Below are 15,847 nucleotides of genomic sequence, written 5' to 3' on the forward strand. Positions count from 1 at the left end.
AAAAAAAGAAAGAGAAACAAGACTAAACAAAATACCATATGCTGTGGACCAGGGCATGAAGGCTTATGCATTTCAAATACGCTGTGAAAGAAACAAAGTGTAGCAGCCATTCATAAAGAGAACATTATCTAAAGAAGATCCTTTAAACATGCTTGGATCTACTGCTTTTGCATAGAAATAGAATCAGTAGTATTACTTAAATGAAAATACAATTATTGTGCTCGCTTTGGCAGCACATTTACTAAAATTGGAACAATACAGAGAAGATTAACACAGCCTCTGCGCAAGGATGATACGCAAATTCATGAAGCGTTCCATATTTTTGAAAATCTTGGAGGACTTCAAAAAAAATATAGACAGCAACTCACTGATAGTAGGGGATTTAACATCCCACTGTCAAAAATGGACAGATCTTCCAAACAAAACATCAATAAGGATATTGTGGAGCTGAATGACGTATTAAATCAAATAGACTTAACTGACACATACAGAACCTTACATCCCAAAGAAGCAGCATACACATTCTTTTCAAATATGCATGGAACTTTTTCAAAGATAAACCACATGATAAGACAAAAAGCGAGCCTCAGCAAATTCAGGAAAATTGAAATACCACCAAGCATTTTCTCAGATCACAAGGACTTCAAACTGGAAATCAACCTCAAAGAGAAACCTCAAAAACTTGCAAACTCATGGAGATTGAACAGTAAACTATTAAACAATGAATGGGTCAATAATGAGATAAGAGAAGAAATTAAAGAGTTTCTGGAAACAAATGAAAATCAACATACAACAGTCCAAAACCTATGGGACACAGCAAAGGCAGTCCTGAGAGGGAAATTCATAGCAATACAGGCCTACCTAAGAAAGATAGAAACATTTCAAATAAAAGACCTAACACTAAAACTTCAAGAACTGGAGAAACAACAACAAATAAATCCCAGAGCAAGGAAAAGGAAAGAAATAATTAAGATCAGAGCAGAGCTGAATGACATAGAGAGGAAAAGAACAATTCAAAGGATCAACCAATCCAGGAGCTGGTTCTTTGAAAAGATAAATAAAATCAACAAGACTAAGCAGACTCATCAAGAAAAAAGGGAGAGGACCCAAAGTAATAATATCAGAAATGAAAGAGGAGAAATAACAACTGATACCACAGAAATACAAAGGATTGTCAGAAACTACTATGAACAATTATATGCCAAGAAATTTGAAAATCTTGATGAAATGGACAAATTTCTAGAAAAGTATAATCTTTCAACACTGAAGGAAGAAGAAGCAGAAAGCCTGAACAGACCAATAACAGGTGGGGAAATTGAAGCGGTAATCAAGAAACTCCCGGCACACAAAAGCCCTGGGCCAGACGGTTTCACAGGAGAACTTTTTACAAAACATTTAAGGAAGAGCTAACCCCTGTCCTTCTCAGACTATTCCAAAAAATCCAAGAGGAGGGAAGACTCCCAGACTCTTTTTATGAGGCCAGCATCACTCTAATCCCAAAACCAGATAAAGACCCTACACAGAAAGAAAACTACAGGCCAATTTCGCTGATGAACATAGATGCTAAAATCCTCAACAAAATATTGGCAAAGCGCATCCAGCAATACATTCAAAAGATTATCCACCATGATCAAGTGGAATTCATCCCAGGGATGCAGGGATGGTTCAATACACACAAATCAATAAATGTAATACATCACATAAACAAAAGGAAAGACAAAAACCACATGATCATCTCGATAGATGCAGAAAAAGCATATGATAAGGTACAGCACCCATTTATGATCAAAACACTCAGCAAAATGGAAATAAATGGGACATTCCTCAATGTAATAAAGGCCATATATGAAAAACCTACAGCCAACATCATACTCAACGGGCAAAAACTGAAAGCTTTCCCACTAAGATCGGGAACACGACAAGGATGTCCACTCTCACCACTTTTCAGCATCGTTTTGGAAGTCCTAGCCACAGTGGTCAGACAAGAAAAAGAAATAAAAGGCATCCAAATACGAAAGGAGGAAGTAAAACTATCATTGTTTGCAGATGACCTGATAGTGTACATAGAAAACCCTGTAGACTCCACCAAAAAACTCCTCAACCTAATACGTGAATTTGGCAAAACAGCAGGATACAAAGCCATATTCAGATCAAAGGAATTCTTGTACACCAGCAATGAAATAAAAATATAAGAAATCACAAAAAATATACCACTCGATATAGCAACAAAAAAATAAAGTACCTACGAATAAATTTAACCAAGGAGGAAAAAGACCTGTACGCCGAAAACTATACAACATTGAAGAAAGAAATTAAAGAAGACACAAATAAATGGAAGCATATACCGTGTTCATGGATTGGAAGAATTAATATCATCAAAATGTCCATACTACCCAAAGCAACTTATAGATTCAATGCAATCCTTATTAAAATACCAATGATATATTTCACAGAAATAGAACAGACATTTCAAAAATTTATATCAAACCATAAATGACCCCGAACGGCCACAGCAATTTTGAGAAAGAAAAACAAAGTAGGAGGGATCACAATACCGGACATCAAACTATACTACAAAGCCACTATACTCAAAACAATCTGGTACCGGCACAAGAACAGACCCGTAGACCAGTGAAACAGAATAGAAAGCCCAGAAATAAGCTCAGGTCTATACGGACAACTAATATTTAACAAAGGGGGCAGAAGCATAGAATGGAGTAAAAATAGTCTCTTCAACAAATGCTGTTGTGAGAGCTGGACGGCTACATGCAAAAAATTGAAATTGGATCATCAGCTGACACCATACACAAAAATAAACTCAAGATGGATAAAAGACTTAAATATAAGTCGCAACACCATCAAAGTCCTAGAGGAGAACATTGGCAGGAAACTCTCAGTATCCCACGCAGCAATTTTTTCACCGATATGTCTCCTAAACCAAGGGACATAAAAGAAAGAATAAACAAGTGGGACCTCATAAAAATAAGAAGCTTCTGCACGGCGAAAGAAAACATCAGCAAAATGAAAAGGGAGCTTTTCATGGGAAAATGTATTTGCTAATGATACATCAGATAGAGTTTTGATCTCCAAAATATATGAAGAACTCACACAACTCCACTCCAAGAAGACAAATGACTTAGTCAAAAAATGTGCAAACGACCTGGGCAGACGCTTTTCCAAGGAAGAGATACAGAGGGCCCAGAGACATTTGAAAGGATTCTCGGCATCACTAGCCATCAGAAAAATGCAGATCAAAACCACAATGAGATACCACACACACCGGTCAGAATGGCCACCATAAACAGATCAACAAACAACAGGTGCTGGCGAAGCTGTGGAGAAAAGGGAACCCTAGTACACTGTTGGGGGGAATGCAGACTGGTGCAGCCATTGTGGAAAGCAGTGTGGAATTGCCTCAAAAAGCTGAAACTGGAACTGCCTTTTGATCCAGTGATTCCCCTGCTGGGACTATACCCTGAGAACACCAAAACGCCAATACAAAAGAACCTATGCACCCCAATGTTCATAGCAGCACAATTTACCATAGCCAAGTGTTGGAAGCAACCTAAATGCCCATCAGTAGATGATTGGATCAAAAAATTGTGATACATTTACACAATGGAATACTATGCAGCAGAAAGAAAAAAAGAACTACTACACTTCACGACAGCATGGATGGAACTAGAAAGCATAATGCTAAGCAAAATAAGCCAGGAGGCGAAGGACAAATACCATATGATCTCACCTATAACTGGAACCTAACCAACAATGTAAAGATGCAAGGAAAATAAGACCAGCAACACTGAAAGAAAAAGAAACAAACAGAGACAAGTGGGAAGGAGGGAGGGGTGGGCAGGGAAAAGGAAGGGAAGAGTCAAGTCAAAGAACATATAGCAAGGACTCATGGACAAAGCCAAAGTGGGGAAGGACTGAGGGAGGGAAAGGGGGAAGGGGGCCAGGGGAAAGTCGCGGGGGGAAGGCAGAGACAAATGTATTTGAAAAAATAAATAAATAAATAAAAAGATAAATTGTAAAAGATAACAAAAAAATAAAAGAAAATACAATTATTATTGCACCTTTATTACCATGTCACTTCAGATTTTATTGACTGGGACCTGTTGGGGAAATTCTGATTTCCTGTAAATAGAATTTAGAGAGAAAAAATAGAATGGAAGAAGTGCATGTTACAGTATATAGATTTCTTTCTTCAATAACTTTAAATTCATGATCATCACTAATGTATATCCAGATGTTTCATCTCAAACACAATATGAGAAATACTATAGTGAAACTACATCATTCAATTTATTGGAAATTCCTCCCTTTCATGAGCTTCTTAGATGACTTTTGGCCTTCAGAATCCCCCATTTCACAGTACCTAGTCAACAATGCCATCATTCATTGAATACTTTTATCAAGCATTAATATATGTCAGACAGTGTTCGAAATACAAAAATAAAGACCTTGTCCCTCAAGGTGTTCAGCATTTAGAGAGGAATAAAGAGAAATACAAGATACTGTTGAGTCCAGTAATGGAGGGGCAGCATGTATTGGATGAGTCCTCCTGTCCATAGTAAGTATCAACTCTTGATAAGATAGAAAAGGAGCTGCTGGTGGCAGTGGAGATGATGTAAAAGCAGAAAAAGAAGGGAGCCCACACTTGAAAGAAAGGAATCTTTGCTGTGGTCAAGCTAGGTTTGTATTATGCGCCCCCAAGTATTCTCCTGACTCCTTATAGCATGAGATTGATAAACTCAAGCAGACAGTTGCACTATTACTGGTCTGAAGAGACCTAAGTAAAAGTTTTTGAGCTGCCAGAGAGGCTGGAAATTGAACGGTAGAAAATTCAGAAAAGAAGATCTCTAGAGAGAAGAGTCCAAAATCTGCATGTATATTTCCTTAATCCTTGGATGATTCTTGAACTGTACATGTGAGAAGAAAACTAAATGAAGCCCAAGAAGAAAATAACAATTGGAAGACTGAAAGAGCTTAGCAGAAATATCAATATCTGTTACCCAGGGCAAAGGAGACAAAATTTAGAGTTCAAATTTCACACACTAGAGGGACATGATAAATATTTCATACTTTTTATTGAAATTCTAGCAAAGCACTGCCTTAAGAATAGGAAATATGTTTTAGAACTAAGAAACTTTTTATAACCAAAAGACAAAACTAAAATAAATCTACTTTAAAAAGCCAAATACCAAGCCACTAAAAGCCTAATCCATGGTAATATAATAAAATATTAGAGAAAACTAAATAATTCTCATAGACTTTATATCACATCATCCACAAATATTTTTTTAAAAAAAGGAGGAAATAGGAAAAACGTGACCTACAGCCAAGAGAATAATCTGACAATGCTGATGATGATGGATTTATTTAATGCAAAAGAACTTTTGACAATAATAAATATGCTAAACAATCAATAAGAAAAATTGGTATGCTAGGAGAAGAGATGGAAATTTTAGGAAAAATGAAACCATAGCAAAGAATGGTAAGCCTAAAAATAGAAATATAATATTTGAAATAAAAATGTAATTAAATAGAATTACTCATATATTAGGCACAGAAAAAAAATCTGGACCCTGAAAACAGCTCAAAAGAAATCAACCAATCTGAATACTTGAGTAACAATGAAAAATATTAACAGAGCTTCAAGAAACTGTGGGACAAAGTTATGCAGTTTAACAAACACATAATTTGAATCCCAGAAGGAGAGAGAAGAGGGTAAAATAACAGGACAAAAATAAATATTGGTGGAAAAAACTGGCTGAAAAATTTCTAAATCTGACATAGAGAACCCTGTAGACTCTACCAAAAAACTCCTCAACCTAATAAGTGAATTTGGCAAAACAGCAGGATACAAAGTCAACATTCAGAAATCAAAGGCGTTTTTGTACACCAGCAATGCAATAGAAGAAGAAGAAATCAGGAAAAATACACCATTCGATATAGCACGAAAGAAGATAAAGTACCTAGGGATAAATTTAACCAAAGACACAAAAGACCTGTATGCAGAAAACTATACGACATTGAAAAAAGAAATTAAGGAAGACACAAATAAATGGAAGCATATACCGTGCACATGGATTGGAAGAATTAATATCATCAAAATGTCCATACTACCAAAAGCAATTTATAGATTCAACGCAATCCTTATTAAGATACCAATGACGTATTTCACAGAAATAGAACAGACATTTCAAAAATTTATATGGAAACATAAACGACCTCGAATAGCTGCAGCAATTTTGAGAAAGAAACACAAAGTAGGAGGGATCACAATACCGGACATCAAACTCTACTACAAAGCCACTATACTCAAAACAATCTGGTACTGGCACAAGAACAGACCCATAGACCAGTGGAACAGAATAGAAAGCCCAGAAATAAGCCCGGGTCTCTATGGACATCTAATATTTGACAAAGGGGGCAGAAGCATAAAATGGAGCAATAACAGCCTCTTCAACAAATGGTGTTAGGAGAGCTGGACAGCTACATGCAAAAAATTGAAACTGGATCATCAGCTGACACCATACACAAAAATAAACTCAAGATGGATAAAAGACTTAAATATAAGTCGCAACACCATCAAAGTCCTAGAGGAGAACATTGGCAGGAAAGTCTCAGTATCCCACGCAGCAATTTTTTCACCGATATATCTCCTAAAGCAAGGGACGTAAAGGAAAGAATAAACAAGTGGGACCTCATCAAAATAAGAAGCTTCTGCACAGCTAAAGAAAACATCAGCAAAATGAAAAGGGAGCCAACCGTATGGGAAAATATATTTGCTAATGATACATCAGATAGAGGTTTGATCTCCAAGATATATAAAGAACTCACTCGACTCCACTCCAAGAAGACAAACAATCCAATCAAAAAATGGGCAAAGGACGTGGGCAGATGCTTTTCTAAGGAGGAGATACAGAGGGCCCAGAGGCATTTGAAAGGATGCTCAGCATCACCTGCCATCAGAGAAATGCAAATCAAAACCACCATGAGGTACCACCTCACACTGGTCAGAATGGCCATCATAAACAGATCCACAAACAACAGGTGCTGGCAAGGCTGTGGACAAAAGGGAACCCTAGTCCACTGTTGGTGGGAATGCAGACTGGTGCAGCCACTATGGAAAGCAGTGTGGAATTTCCTCAGAAAGCTGAAAATGGAACTGCCCTTTGATCCAGCGATTCCCCTGCTGGGACTATACCCTAAGAACACCAAAACGCCAATACAAAAGAACCTATGCACCCCAATATTCATAGCAGCACAATTTACCATAGCCAAGTGTTGGAAGCAACCTAAATGCCCATCAGTAGATGATTGGATCAAAAAGTCATGGTACATTACTTTTTGTATACACAATGGAATACTACGCAGCAGAAAGAAGAAAAGAACTACTAAACTTCGCGACAGCATGGATGGAACTGGAGAGCATCATGCTAAGCGAAATAAGCCAGGGGGCGAAAGACAAATACCATATGATCTCACCTATAAGCAGAACCTAACCAACAATGCAAAGATGCAGGGAAAATAAGACCAGCAACACTGAAAGGAAAAGAAATCAACAGAGACAAGAGGGAAGGGGGCGGGCAGGGAAAGGGAAGGGAAGGGGCAAGTCAAGGAACATATAGCAAGGACTCATGGGCAAAACCAAAGGGGAAGAGCTGAGGGAGGGAAGGAGGGAGGGGGCAAGGGAAAGTGGGGGGGAGGCAGAGACAAATGTATTTAAAAAGTAAATAAATTAAAAAAAAAAAAAAAAGAACACTATAGGAAATGGAGAAGCCAAAGAAAGCTTACATGCACAGTCCATGGACATGAACTGGGGTGGGGAATTGCTGGAGGGAATGGGGGTACTGGGTGGAGGTGGGTAAAGAGGAATAATTAGGACAATTGTAATAGCATAATCAATAAAATATACTTAAATAAATAAATAAATAAATGTGCTTATTAAAAAAAAAGTTCATGACCTACATGTGGTAGATTGTCTCCAAACTTCTAAAAACAAAAACTACTGATACAATGCATGATCATAAAAATAGCACAATGTAATTAATAGCAAATTCAACATTGCTGAAAATTAGTGCATGTGACGATACAGGAAAACAAACTATCTAAAATGAAGTATAAAAATAAATAAATAAACAAACAAATAAATAAATCTTACCAAACTTTATACAAAAGCAAGAAGCTATAGGAGATCATGGCCTGTTTATAAAACAGAACTTGCCTTAATAGAGAATGGTCAAAGAAGCAAGAGTTGAGTCTAGAAGAATGGACAGGGCCTAAGCTGTGATAGGTACGTGAGCCAAATTAACAACTTTTAACTTTCAATCATGTCTTAGAAGGTGACTGAGGGATAAAGCCACAAAAGAACTTCAGAAATCTTTTAGCCTAAAACCATCTTCTTAAGTCTTCTATTTTCATTTGGCCCTGAAAATTGTAGTAACATACTCTATTCAGAGGGGGTTTTTTAGAATGTTTGCTTTTGTAAATTTGGCCCTTTGCAGCTATGTCTGGAAAGAGGATGGAAGCTGTACAGACATAGAAACAGCTCATACTGTAAACAGAAAGAGCAGTTTGAAAACCATCACAGAAACAAAGATTTGACAAATCTGTATTTGGGGAGTACTTTCAGAAAGTGATTTAAGGAGACAATTTTTCTTGTTTTGTGTTGTTTTTGCCATGAGGTTAACATTGTACATCAAGTTTAGCAGCAGCGATTCCCCTGCTGGGACTATACTCTGAGAACACCAAAACGCCAATACAAAAAAACCTATGCACCCCAATGTTCATAGCAGCACAATTGACAATAGCCAATTGTTGGAAGCAACCTACATGCCCATCAGTAGATGACTGGATCAAAAAGTAATGGTACATATACACAATGGAATACTACGCAGCAGAAAGAAAAAAAGAAGTACTAAACTTTGAGACAGCATGGATGGAACTGGAGAGCATCATGCTAAGCGAAATAAGCCAGGGGGCGAAAGACAAATACCATATGATCTCACCTATAAGCGGAACCTAACCAACAATGCAAAGAAGCAAGGAAAATATGACCAGCAACACTGAAAGGAAAAGAAATCAACAGAGACAAGAGGGAAGGGGGGGCAGGGAAAGGGAAGGGAAGGGGAAAGTCAAGGAACATATAGCAAGGACTCATGGACAAAACCAAAGGGGAAGAGCTGAGGGAGGGAAGGTGGGAGGGGGCAAGGGAAAGAGGGGGGGGGGAAGGCAGAGACAAATGTATTTAAAAAGTAAATAAATTAATTAAAAAAAAAATTGGAAACTATCTCCTAGAGATGAAGAGGTAGTTAAGTTCAAAAAGTACGAGAGAAGATATTCAAGGGGTAATTAACACTTAGACCCTGAAAAATAGCCATCATCAGGCTAGGACTCTAGCACCTCAGAAGCCTAGGGAAAGAGAATCATCCAGGTAAGTTCTATGTGATAAAGAGAAATCTAATAGAAACAAGTTTTTCCCTGAATCTTAAGGATTTTTCATTATCCTTAAGAATATTTTTTCTTCTGATTTAATCACCCTGCCCCGTCCACCCCACCCCCTTTACACTTCAGGAGTTGCTTTAGAGCTTGCTGGCATTTATTGCTGCCTAAACTTTCTCAAGCTAGAGAGGAGTAGCTCTGTGGTAAAACACATGCATAACACCCTGGGGTCAGTTCCCAGCACCTCCATCGTTTTATTTCTCTCATCTCCTTCACAACTGAACTCTCAGTCTGACAATGTCCTTCATAATTGGATAGGTTATCCTAATTTTAAAATAAAGAAACAAATTTAGACCCCTTTTCTTCAATTTAGATCCTGTTATCTGCAGCATACTTCTGAATCATCTCTCAAAAGTACTGTAAATAGCAGATTACCATAAATAGTCACCACAGTGGGTCTTTACAATATGCTGCCAGATTCCACTGTACTTAAACACTCATATTTTGTCACAACTGTCATACATTATATAGTATCATACTTGTGATTATAATATTAAACTTTTAAACTTTTTACCCTTGTCACGTCACCCTACCAGGTTGTGAGCCAAAGTGATGCTCCAGAAAGATGCAATATGCTTATTCTTTCACTTTCCACCCACCTGGTGCATTGACGCCAACACCAGAGCGAATGGTGGACCCACAGAATCAAGTGTTCAAATGTCCTTATACTCTGACTCTTGTCTATTTGCCCCGCCTTCTTAACTGCTACACTCACATGGCAGATTATATTTCCACAATACAGTATTACTTGCATGATCTTAAGGCTAGAAACTGATGAACTCCAGAATTAATCTTGGAAATAAGTATTGAATATTTCTAAAGCTAATGCATAGACTCTTCTGGAATTGTCATTTATGCTTCTAAATAGAAAAAAGAAATAAGAAACAGAAATAGTTAATACCTCATAGTAAAATACTTCTAACTGAAAGTCAACGTCATAAATTGAATACGTAACTGAACTAATACAGCAAGGGCTTTTTGGTAAAACTTCAGAGCTATCGCTGTTTCATGATTTTATTTTGAGTTCTTCTGATTACTTCCCTTCTTCCTCTACCCCATTTTATAAAGATTTTTAATAGTTATCAATTTCACAAAATACATATGTGTTTAGATGGAAAACTTGGTATCATACTTACATCTGTTGTCAGAATTCAAGTAAATATGGAATTCAATTTTCCTAATTTCTCGAGTGTTCTTTTATGAGATTATGTACCTTTATTAAATATACATATGTTTAAATAAAAGTTCAAAAGGCTTACAATGAGTTAATTATCTCCTGGGACACATAGAAAATGTTCTTTCCAAACACCTTTCCACAAGATCTCTTTTGGAAGAACGGCCCAAAGTTACCCAGGAAGAGATTTAACAAGTGTTCTAAGGGCATGTTTCAAGGTTGAAAGAGAAGAATCAGAAGCCGCTGACAGGTGTTGCAATTCTCTCTGTAAGGGACAAACTTTTGGCAAGTCCCTAGCCCACATTAGTAGAGAAAACCTGCCACCAGAATTCACTGAGCCTTCTTGCACTGACATCCTTTTGGTTTAGCATTATCTATTTTTGCCTGGCTGATGTGGCTCAGTTGGTTGGAATATCATCCATAAACCAAGATGTCATGGGTTTGATTCCTGGTCAGGGCACACACCTAGGTTGCAGGTTCATTCCCCAGGCAGGAGGCAAGTGATCAATATTTTACTTTCTCTTTCTCTCTCTCTCCCCTCCTTCCCTTACTCTCTGTCTGGAATCAGTGAATATATTCTTGGATAAGGATTTAGTTTTTTAAAAAAGGAGTTATCTACTTTTCATTATCTATAGGTTCTCTAGTTTGTCAGGGCTGTCCACTGAAAAGCAAAGGGTCCTTAATCAATGCTTTCTTTAGCAGAAAACACCACACACTATTATTTTTGTTTAAGCAATTATCTTTTAAAGACATAGGAACAATAATTTTATAGTCTCATATATTCACCCATGCAGTTAAGCTTTTCAGAGCTCTTTTATTCCTTTGTGCAGATCTGTATTTCCGTTTGGGTTAATATTTTCTGTCTGCAAGAGGGAGGCCCTTAAAACTTGCAGTGCACTATTATGTGTAATCCTTTCTGTTAGTTCTTCCTCTAGGTTTACATAGTCTCCTCACACATGTGAGTGGATCAATAATCAGCTGAATCCTCAAGGAGGCTATCTGGCAGATTTTTGGGGTTTTCTCTCCATTTAGCTTCCTCCTCCTCAGTACTCTTTCCTGAGAGCTGTAGGCACCTTTGTCTCCCCAGACTCTGAGGTGCTTCCCATGTCTCACAGATATACATCCTCACCTGAATTTCCCCTCCTGTGTCCGCCTACAGGCCCTCTCCCCACAGGGCTCAGAAGCAAAAAAAAAAAAAAAAAAAAAAAAAAAAAATCCAAGTGCTGAACAAAGGGATCCATGCCTAAGACTGACAACAAGCTATCCTCCCCACCCAGGTTTTAATCCAGCCTTTCTCTACTGCCTGCTATGTGTTGAATTGCACTCCCCTCAAAAAAAAAAAAAAAGATGTGTTGAAGTTCTAAGCCCCAGCACCTCAAAGTGTGAGGGATTTAGAAACAGGGATGTCGCAGATATAATTAGCTAGGATAAGGTTATACTGGAATTGGGTGAGTGTTTAATCCAAAATGACTTGTGTCCTTGTAAGAGATGATATAAAGACAAAGAAAGAAATTGCTATGTGAAGAGACAGACACATGCAGGAAGAATACCATGTTACTACAGACAGGTGGAGATAGCAAGGACAAAGCTACAAGCCAAAAATTGCCGGAGATTGTGGGCTACCACCAGAAGCAAGGAAGAGGCAAGGAAGCATTTTACTGAGTTGCAGAAGGAGTATGGGCCTGTTGACATCTTGATTTTGATCTTCTATCCTCTAGAACTGTGACAGAAAACATTTTTGTTATTCTGAACCAGCTCCTCTGCAGTTTGTTAAGGCAGCCCTAGAAAACTAGCTAATACACTGTCTAGAATTCTTTTTTTAAAATTTTTTATTTATTTTTTAGAGAGAGAAGGGAGAGAGCAAAAGAAACATTGATGTGTGAGAGAAGTATCTATCGGCTGCCTCTCACACACCCCCAACTGGGGACCAGGCCCGCTACCCAGACATGTGCCCTGACAGGGAATTGAACAGGTGATCTTTTGAACCAGCAACATTTTTGTTCACGGGTCAGCCCTGAACCCAGTGAGTCACACCAGCCAGGGCTAAAATTCTTAAGCAACTTGCTCTAAAGTCTGTACCCAAGACTTTACCAAATTCAATCATATATGTCTGAATTCCTTTTAGCCCAATCTGGACTTATATGCAAAAGGGAAAGTGCCTATATTTCACTGGTTGATGTCAGGAAATTTTCATAGAGAAAAATTTTGGTTATATTTTGCCACCCCGGGTGTGAAATAATAGAATATATATGTCTGCACCCTGGTTCCTGGCACAGAGCTCCTGAAATCCTTGTAATTTACTAAGTGATAAGAACACTAGGAGCATCCCATGTTCTATTATTTGCCTTTGACTCCATTCCTGACATAGGACTCCTAAAACCCTTGGAAAATCCTAAGTGATAACAACAATAGGAGGTCTTTTGTTCTTTTGAGGTGACTCTGAGTGGGCTTCTGGGTGGCTTCTGGATGAGAGCTGGTGACTGAAAGACCAAGCCATGGTTAGAAACTTAGAATTTTTAGCCCCGCTAGAAATTGTCTAATATTAAAGTTCAGAGGAGAGTCTAAAAATATGTGTCTAACTTTCTTGATAATATGTGAATACTTTTTATAATTCCAGATATTTAATGTATCTCTTTATTTTGTTTAATTTTTCCATGACCATGCCAACAAGTATAACAGGTTATTATCTATTTATTTGTAAACCACTGAAATATGTTTGATATGAATATACAGTTAATCCTTGAGCCATATGGCAGTTAGGGGCACTTCTTCCCGTCCCCCTCACACAGATGAAAATTTGTGTATAACTTTCAATGCACCCAGAACTTAAATACTATTATCCTACATATATAACTGTGTGTGTGTATATGTGTATACATATATATACACATATATATATACACAAACACAGACTATATATACAACTGTATGTGTATGCGCACATATATACATATATATAAAATACACTTATGGGACAAGTGTCAATACACTGATAATTGTCTGAGCTATTTTTAAAAAATCTTCAAATAACCTCACAAAAATGGAGTAATAGCAAAAGAATCTGAAGGACTTAGATTCCTGTAAAAGTTAACACTAAAATGTGTTTAATCCATGAATATTGTATAGACAATCATGAAGTAACTATTAAGAAGATGTCAGCATTTTTCAAAAAGTATTGGATAATATCAAACAAAGGCAAAAATTTTATTAAGACAATTTCAATTCTTTAGAAGGATATGTGTAGTGAGTTTTAGAATTTGCTTTTTAATAACATCATTCATTGGCTCTATTGAAACAAGATGCTACCTAGTCTATTTAAAGCAGAAAAAAAAATTCTTCTTTTCCTGATATACTCCAATAGCTAAATATCTTTGAACAATTATGTAGCTATAGTAGTTAGCACGGTGTTGTCTTTTAACACAGTAACTAAACTGAATTTGATAATGCAGGGTTTGCAATGTATGTAATGTTTTGTGCTAACAAATGAAGATAACATCAGCAATAAAACTGAAAGTTAAATATGGGACTCAGTAGGCAAACTAAATAAATTTGCCTACTTTTTTATACTCAGATTAGAGAGACTATCTGCCAGAATCAGGTACTAAGGGAACTAAGATTTTTAGTGGCCAAATAAAACATCGTATAATGGCATATCATCTATTTTAGTTTCTGCCAAAACAGTAAAGATTTAAACTTGCTGAAGAACAAGTTTATCGTCTTCCAGATTAAAGTCCAACACATTGAGGGATTCACTATACAGACCTGTTAGTGGTTTAGGTTTCCAACAATTTGATATTATATATTCCCTGGTCCCCTTCAAGTTTTCTTGCCACCTCAGTTGAGGACTTTTTTGTTGTAGTTTTTGCAGCTCCTTAGCTATATGAAACAAGATTTTCTTGATACAATTCTTTTAAAATACACACGTACATGCATTTACTTACACACACATACAAAGAACAGTTCAGATGTTTAGGCTAGTATAAAGCTTCAAGTATGTTATTTGAGAAATTAGAATCCTCAAAGAAATTCTCATTGATTGCTAGGTAAATTTTATAAATTTAGACTTATAAAATTTATGACCACAACTTATAACTATAAAATACCATGATTGATAGGTAACAGATAGGTGACAGATACATAGATACAAAGATACATAAATAGATACAGATACCTGACATAATCAACTTCAAAAGAATAACATTATCAATTTAACCATTTCTTACTCTGGCAAGCAAAGATTCTATTCTAGCCTTTCTAGGAAAATAATGATTTGGTCCTCTTTCCTTAAATATCATCAGGAAAGCAACCATCTGGCAAATAAATTCTAGTTTTTCCCAAATCAAAAGCCAAAAGTTTCTATGTCTACCCTACATTTATCTGACTTGTTCTTTTGCTTGAATATCTTTTGCCCTACCCTTTAATGGAACTAAAAACCACTCTCATAGAATAGACTTCAGAATGAAATTAAATCACTTCTATAAACTTTATCTTCTGAAGGCTAGACAAAGTAAGTCTCTTTAAATTTCAATTATAGCAGTCATTTTACAGTAAATAGTTCTACAGTGAATAAAGGAAATCAAAACCTTTTGTCATCAATGACCTTTACTGGCTGAGAAGTGGAAATTAGACAAAAGTCTACCATCCCTACACCTGGCCTGATTAGGAGCGATAAGCATGATGACTTGTTGTTACCTTTATAAATAGGAGGAAAAGGAAGAGGTTGTAGATTGTTCTTAGACAATCTACAGAAAGAACAGAAAGTCAGGGCTGATGATTGTGTTAGATGTAATGCTCACAGACTCACTAACAAGTCTAGATTTTAGAGGCATCTTCTTCATTTGGATCCCAGAAACATGCAACTTCATCGGTTAACGTTTTTTTCCAAATCATTTTTAGAGCTTCTACAAAAAATTTTCTTATAAGCACCTTTAACTCAGGAGCTTTACATCTATAAGCTAATACAGCATTCTAAAGATTTCTATTCTTTCTTGTATGCAAATATAGAAGAAAAAGTCCTTTTGAACCTTTTTAAAAATTTTTTGTTGTTCATTTACAGTTGCCCTGCTTTTTTCCCCCCAGTGCTCACCCCCCCGCCCACTCCCACATCAATCCCCTCATTGTGCCCATGAGGCCTCTATTCATGTTCTCTTGCTTGCCCCTTTC

At 36.9% G+C, this 15,847-nt stretch overlaps 1 non-coding gene and 1 pseudogene across 1 annotated transcript; one reads left to right on the forward strand and one right to left on the reverse strand.

Annotated features, from left to right (window-relative positions):
- LOC129066872 (G2/mitotic-specific cyclin-B2-like) overlaps positions 1-15,847 on the reverse strand; it is a 170,181-nt pseudogene that overhangs the window by 87,238 nt on the left and 67,096 nt on the right.
- LOC129067970 (U6 spliceosomal RNA) lies at positions 218-324 on the forward strand. Its single transcript, XR_008528798.1, has one exon. It is a non-coding gene; the product is annotated as a U6 spliceosomal RNA (small nuclear RNA).

The sequence above is a fragment of the Pteronotus mesoamericanus genome, unplaced genomic scaffold (assembly GCF_021234165.1).
Source record: "Pteronotus mesoamericanus isolate MK-2021 breed Mesoamerican mustached bat unplaced genomic scaffold, CSHL_Meso_final contig_20, whole genome shotgun sequence".
NCBI classification, from domain to species: Eukaryota; Metazoa; Chordata; class Mammalia; order Chiroptera; family Mormoopidae; genus Pteronotus; species Pteronotus mesoamericanus.